Raw genomic sequence first — 6,078 nt, 5'->3', positions numbered from 1 at the left:
CACCTGAATGGAGCAGCTTATAGGATCCAGGTCTAGATAAGGGTGAGAGGCAATAGGGATTGCACTGCTCCAGGGGGGAGGAGGAAGACAAGGTTAGTAGCAATCAGAACAGAGATTACATATGTGTACAATTGGCAGGTGGCTTTTTTTTTTAAATAGAAGGAAAAACTGATCTACCTGACACACCACATATGGTAACCATTGTTCCCTCTAAGCTGTGCATGTGCACACAGATCCTAAACTCCGCACACACGGCGAAACACCATGTACACAAAAATTTGCACAGAAGCACAACAATTTGCACAGAAGAAATTTTTTGTGCACACAGCCTGTCAAAAATTAGAGGGAACATTGATGGTAACTATTGGCAAATTCTGACTCTTCAATGGAAGCCAATATATAATGTGGGTCAGAACTGTGATGCTCTAGCCAAGCCAATTGGGGACCCAGAACTAGAATGGCAGAGGTATAATAGGTCAGGATTAAGATGCTTCTTTTATAAACCAGACATAGCTTGAGAAGCCAAAATGTTCTTAGCTAGATACAAGTCTGACCTGTAAATAGGCATTGACAGTCCACACTGGTGAATGACAGACCAAAGAGGCGCACATGAGTATAATGTTTTAAGAAAGCTTTGACTCTGTTAAATTGTAGATTCAGAGCAGGATTACTGATAATATTTTTTCTTAGTTTATTTAAAGCAACTGTTGCCGAGGTTATAACAGACAATGCCTTTCAGTTTCTGTAATCAAATGACCAGGATTAAGAAGTATTATCTTCTCCATAATACAGGCTGGCATTGTCATGGAGCTGGCATTTGCAATAGCTGATAAAAAGAGCCAACAGAATATATGGAGGTTTCACTGTCTGCCGAGTGCTGACACATGTTTAATACAGCACTGGCGATGTGGTGAAAGCAGTTTACCGTGGAAAACTTTACCGGGGGAAAGTTCTTCGATATATTTTTCTAACCTTTCCTCTCCCATTAAACCCAGAAAAAAGCTTTCTAAAAGACTCAGCCTCACAGACTTTGAAGTCCGAAGACACTATCATGATCATCCAGTCTGACCTCCTGCACATTGCAGGCCACAGAACCTCATCCACCCGCTCCTGTAACAGACCCCTAACCTCTGGCTGAGTTACTGACGTCCTCAAATCATGATTTAAAGACTCCAAGTTACAGAGAATCTGCTATTTACACTAGTTTAAACCTGCAAGCTAAGTTCCCTCTAAGCTGCGCGGCCGCGTGGCCACACAGCTGCCTATTAAGCCCCACGCAGGGGCTCAGGGCTGCAGCGGGGAGAGATGGGGACTTGCCATGGCCTGGGGAGAAGAGCCCTGGCCCGTCCTGGCCCTGCCCAAGCCCACCGGAGCTGCAGGGGAGAGGACCCCCTCCCTCAGCACAGCCAGCGCCCCTGGAGCTGCCGCGCCCGGGCAGAGGCGCCTCTCCCCCAGCCCCAAGCTGCTGCGGCGAGAGAGAGCTGGGGGAGTCCTGTCTCCCCACCGCAGCCCTGAGGCAGCCTGTACTTCAAACTCCTCATCCCTGCCCCCCAGAGCCCTCTCCTCCCCCAGTCCAACCCTCTGCCCCAGCCCTGAGCCCCCTCCCACACACCGAACCCCTCATCCCTGGCCCCTCCCCAGAGCCATCACCCCTAGCCGGAGCCCTCACCCCCTGCACCCCAACCATTTGCCCCAGCCCTGAGCCCCTCATCCCCGGCCACACCCCAGAGCCCGCACCCACAGCTGGAGCCCTCACACCCCTGCACCCCAACCCTCTGCCCCAACCCTGAGCCCCCTCCCACACTCCGAATCTCTTGGCGCCACTGTCACGGAGTCCCCGGGCGTTGCTCTGGAACTCCTCCCTACGAAGCCAGTCAGGACTCTGGGGAAGTCTCCTTTCTGTGAGTAGACTGTTTTCAGGATACACAGCTCACACAGCTTCCACCTTCCTGGGTCTGACCTCGGCGCATTCAGCATCCTCTGCCCCTCTGTGCGTTTCCCACAGCGAGTCCACCCAGGCGGGCTCCTGGGGAAGCCAGAGGGTCCTGCCCCCCCAACTTCGCAGTCAGACGTGACTCTCAGCCAGCCAGTAAAACAGAAGGTTTATTAGACAACAGGAACATGGTCTAAAACAGAGCTTGGAGGTGCAGAGAACAGGACCCCTCAGCTGGGTCTATTCTGGGGGGCAGTAGCCAGACAACCACGTCTGCACTTCATGCCACGTCCCCAGCCAGCCCCAAACTGAAAATCTCTCCCGCCCCTCCTCCTCTGGGCTTTGTCCCTTTCCAGGAGACGAAAGGCCTGATTCCTTTGTTCTCCAACCCTTTAGCTCTCACCTTGCAGAGGGAAGGGCCCAGGCCATCAGTTGCCAGGAAACAGCGTGTTGGCCATTCTCTGTGTCCAGAGCCCTGCACACACCTGCCCTCTAGGGCTCTGCAACAATCATACACCCTTATCCCATCACCTAGATACTTAAGAACTGCATAGGGGAAACCGAGGCACCCCCACAATATTCAAAGGAAACATTAAGAACAGTGCCGCTTCGTCACACCCACCCCCACTACATGAATTTTGTTATGTGCACCAATAGGAAGGTGTTGTGTCACACATCACCTCCATATTGATGCACATAACAAAATTCATTCCGCACCTGGACATAAGAAATTAGAGGGAACACTGCCTGCAAGTGACCTATGCCTCTTCACCTCTACTGCTACCTTTCCTGCACTTCACATACATACACCTGGAGGCAGCATAATCCAGCGGTTAGAGTGGGGGAATGAAAACCAGGATTTCAGTATTCTATTCTATTCCCACCTCAGGCGAATCACTTCATCTCTTCATCTCTCTATACCTCAGTTTAACCATCAGTAAAATAAAACTTTTAGGGTGTAAAATAAATTTTTATTTTATTTTAAGAATTTTAAAAATATAATATTTCCTAATTGGATGAGAAAGGGAAATGCCCTCTCTCTCACAAACAGCCACCACACACTCAACACACCCCTGTTAAGTGCTCCAAATTACAAAGTACCCTAAACCAGATTCCGCCACCATGTCTCACAGTGCCATCATAGGACCTAATCACATTAGCCATGCTATCAGGGGCTCATTCACCTGTACATCTCCCAATGTGATATATGCCATCATGTGCCAGCAATGCCCCTCTGCTATGTACATTGGCCACACCGGACAGTCTCTACACAAAAGAATAAATGGACACAAATCTGACATCAGGAATCATAACATTCAAAAACTGGTAGGAGAACACTTCAACCTCCCTGGCCACTCAGTAAAAGATTTAAGGGTGGCAATTTTGCAACAGAAAAGCTTCGAAAACAGATTCCAACGAGAAACTGCTGAGCTTGAATTAATATACAAACAAGATACCATTAACCTGGGTTTGAATGGAGACTGGGAGTGGCTGGGTCATTACACATATTGAATCTATTTCCCTATGTTAAATATCCTCACACCTTCTTGTCAACTGTTTAAAAGGGCCATCTTGATTATCACTGCAGAAGTTTTTTTCTCCTGCTGATAATAACTCATCTTAACTAATTAGCCTCTCACAGTTTGTATGGCAACTTCCACCTTCTCTGTATGTATATATATTTCTTTTTACTATATGTTCCATTCTATGAATCCGATGAAGTGGGCTGTAGCCCATAAAAGCTTATGCTCAAATAAATTTGTTAGTCTCTACGGTGCCACAAGTACTCCTGTTCTTTTTGCGGCTACAGACTAACATGGCTGCCACTCTGAAAAAAGTACCAAACTACCTAATTAGTCCCATTCAGTTCAATGGGCCTCAGTCGTGGAGTAAAATGTTATTCATTGTAAGGATGTCAGATTCTGGCCCTATTATTCATTACTGCATCCACTGGCTACAGAACAGTAAAAATTATTTGCTTGTAACAGCCTGTCTCTCCCTTCCACTTCCTCCCCACTCTAAAAAATTCAATCTGTTCACAAAACCATTCTTGACATAGGAAATTGCCTTTTCACAGATCAGTCTTCCTGGGATTGTGGGAAAATTCTGTATAATCTGCTATTAAATTCTAACCTTTTTATAGAATTTTGTAACACTTTATAGAGAGTTTACTAGAGCATTATGGGCTTCATCCAACTTCCACTGATTCAAGTGAAAAGGCTCTCTTTGACTTCAGTGCATTTTAGATTAGTCCCTTATATAGAATTTTACAGGGTGATTCTAAAGATTAATAAAAAGATATAATTCTCAATTAAGTTTTATAGATTTTAAATAATCTCTATAGAACTGTATTAATTTTTATAATACCCTATTAGTTTTGTCCCCTCTAGATTACATGGGAATTTGCCAGAAGAGAGGATAAAGAAAACAACTGCAGCATATGGATAAAAGAAAAGGAGTACTTGTGGCACCTTAGAGACTAACAAATTTATTTGAGCATAAGCTTTTGTGAGCTACAGCTCACTTCATCGGATGCATTCAGTGGAAAATACAGTGGGGAGATTTATATACACACACAGAGAACATGAAATAAAGGGTTTTATCATACACACTGTAAGGAGAGTGATCACTTAAGATGAGCTATTACCAGCAGGAAGCGGGGGGGGGGGGGGGAGGAAAACCTTTCCATTTCCAATAACATGGGGAAATTCCATGTTATTTCTCCGCCCCCTTCCCCCCCGCCCACTGTTCCTCAGACATTCTTGTTAACTGCTGGAAATGGCCCACCTTGATTATCACCACAAAAGGTTTTCCTCCTCCCCCCACTTCCTGCTGGTAATAGCTCATCTTAAGTGATTACTCTCCTTACAGTGTGTATGATAAAACCCATTGTTTCATGTTCTCTGTGTGTGTATATAAATCTCCCCACTGTATTTTCCACTGAATGCATCCGATGAAGTGAACTGTAGCTCACGAAAGGTGCCACATGTACTCCTTTTCTTTTTGCGAATACAGACTAACATGGCTGCTACTCTGAAACCTGTCATTAGTATATGGATAGTCATGGATCCGGGGAAATAATTAATACTGTAACTAACAATTGATTCACATTCCACAAATCTGAGCTTTTCCTGTATACAAATTCTTCAAAACATTTTTCAAGAATTCTTGTGTTTATTCATTGTTCAAAATATTTCATAATTTCTTTTCAGCAAATAACTCTTGGTCTGTGGGTCATTCACAAATAGTTCATTCCCTCTACTGAAAAATTTGCATTTTGTAGATTAGTTACAAAAATGCGGGTGGCATGCTTCTGTTGCCTGTTTGAAAGTCACCATATTATTGGTAAATTGCATAAGCTATCTAAGCTGCAAAATCAAGAATAAAACTCATGGTTCATCATGGTTGGCTAGTTATGGAGTTCAAATTTGCTTCTGGTGAAGGTGAAAGCATTCAGTCTTAAAAATTCACTTTTCATGAGTAAAACTTATGCACACAGCGGGGTGGAGAATGGTAATTCCATTTCACAGAGGATTTTTAGATCTTTTCATGATCTGGAAAGAAAACAAAAAGTATTCAAAATTCTGTGTGAAGCAGAAATCTGAAACGAAAATTTTGAAAAATTAAAATGTTTTGTTTTGATAACTTTGAAACAAAACTCTAGTGAGCTGAAGGGGAGCTGGGAGCTTGGGCACCAGGGCTTCTCAACCTCCCAGGATAGCTGGATTCCCAGATTCCCTGTCTCCCAGGAGTCAGGCAGTCTCAGAACTACAGCTGACCAGGGCTCTCTGGCTGCTGAGCTGACTTTAGAAGGTTGGGCTCTAATTGAAAGAGTTCAGAACTGCCGGATGCGATGGAGATTCAAAAGGGAGCTGATTTCGTACAAAAGAACGCTGCACAAACTTGTCAAGTTCCTCTTACCTGCAACAGATTCTGAGTAAAGAAAACTATTCACACATGTTTCAGAGTAGCAGCCGTGTTAGTCTGTATTCGCAAAAAGAAAAGGAGTACTTGTGGCACCTTAGAGACTAACAAATTTATTAGAGCATAAGCTCGTGAGCTGTAGCTCACGAAAGCTTATGCTCTAATAAATTTGTTAGTCTCTAAGGTGCCACAAGTACTCCTTTTCTATTCACACATGGCAT

This window comes from Dermochelys coriacea, chromosome 1 (assembly GCF_009764565.3).
Source record: "Dermochelys coriacea isolate rDerCor1 chromosome 1, rDerCor1.pri.v4, whole genome shotgun sequence".
Classification (NCBI taxonomy): domain Eukaryota; kingdom Metazoa; phylum Chordata; order Testudines; family Dermochelyidae; genus Dermochelys; species Dermochelys coriacea.
The sequence above is the reverse complement of the archived record's forward strand: the minus strand, read 5'-3'. Positions refer to the sequence as shown.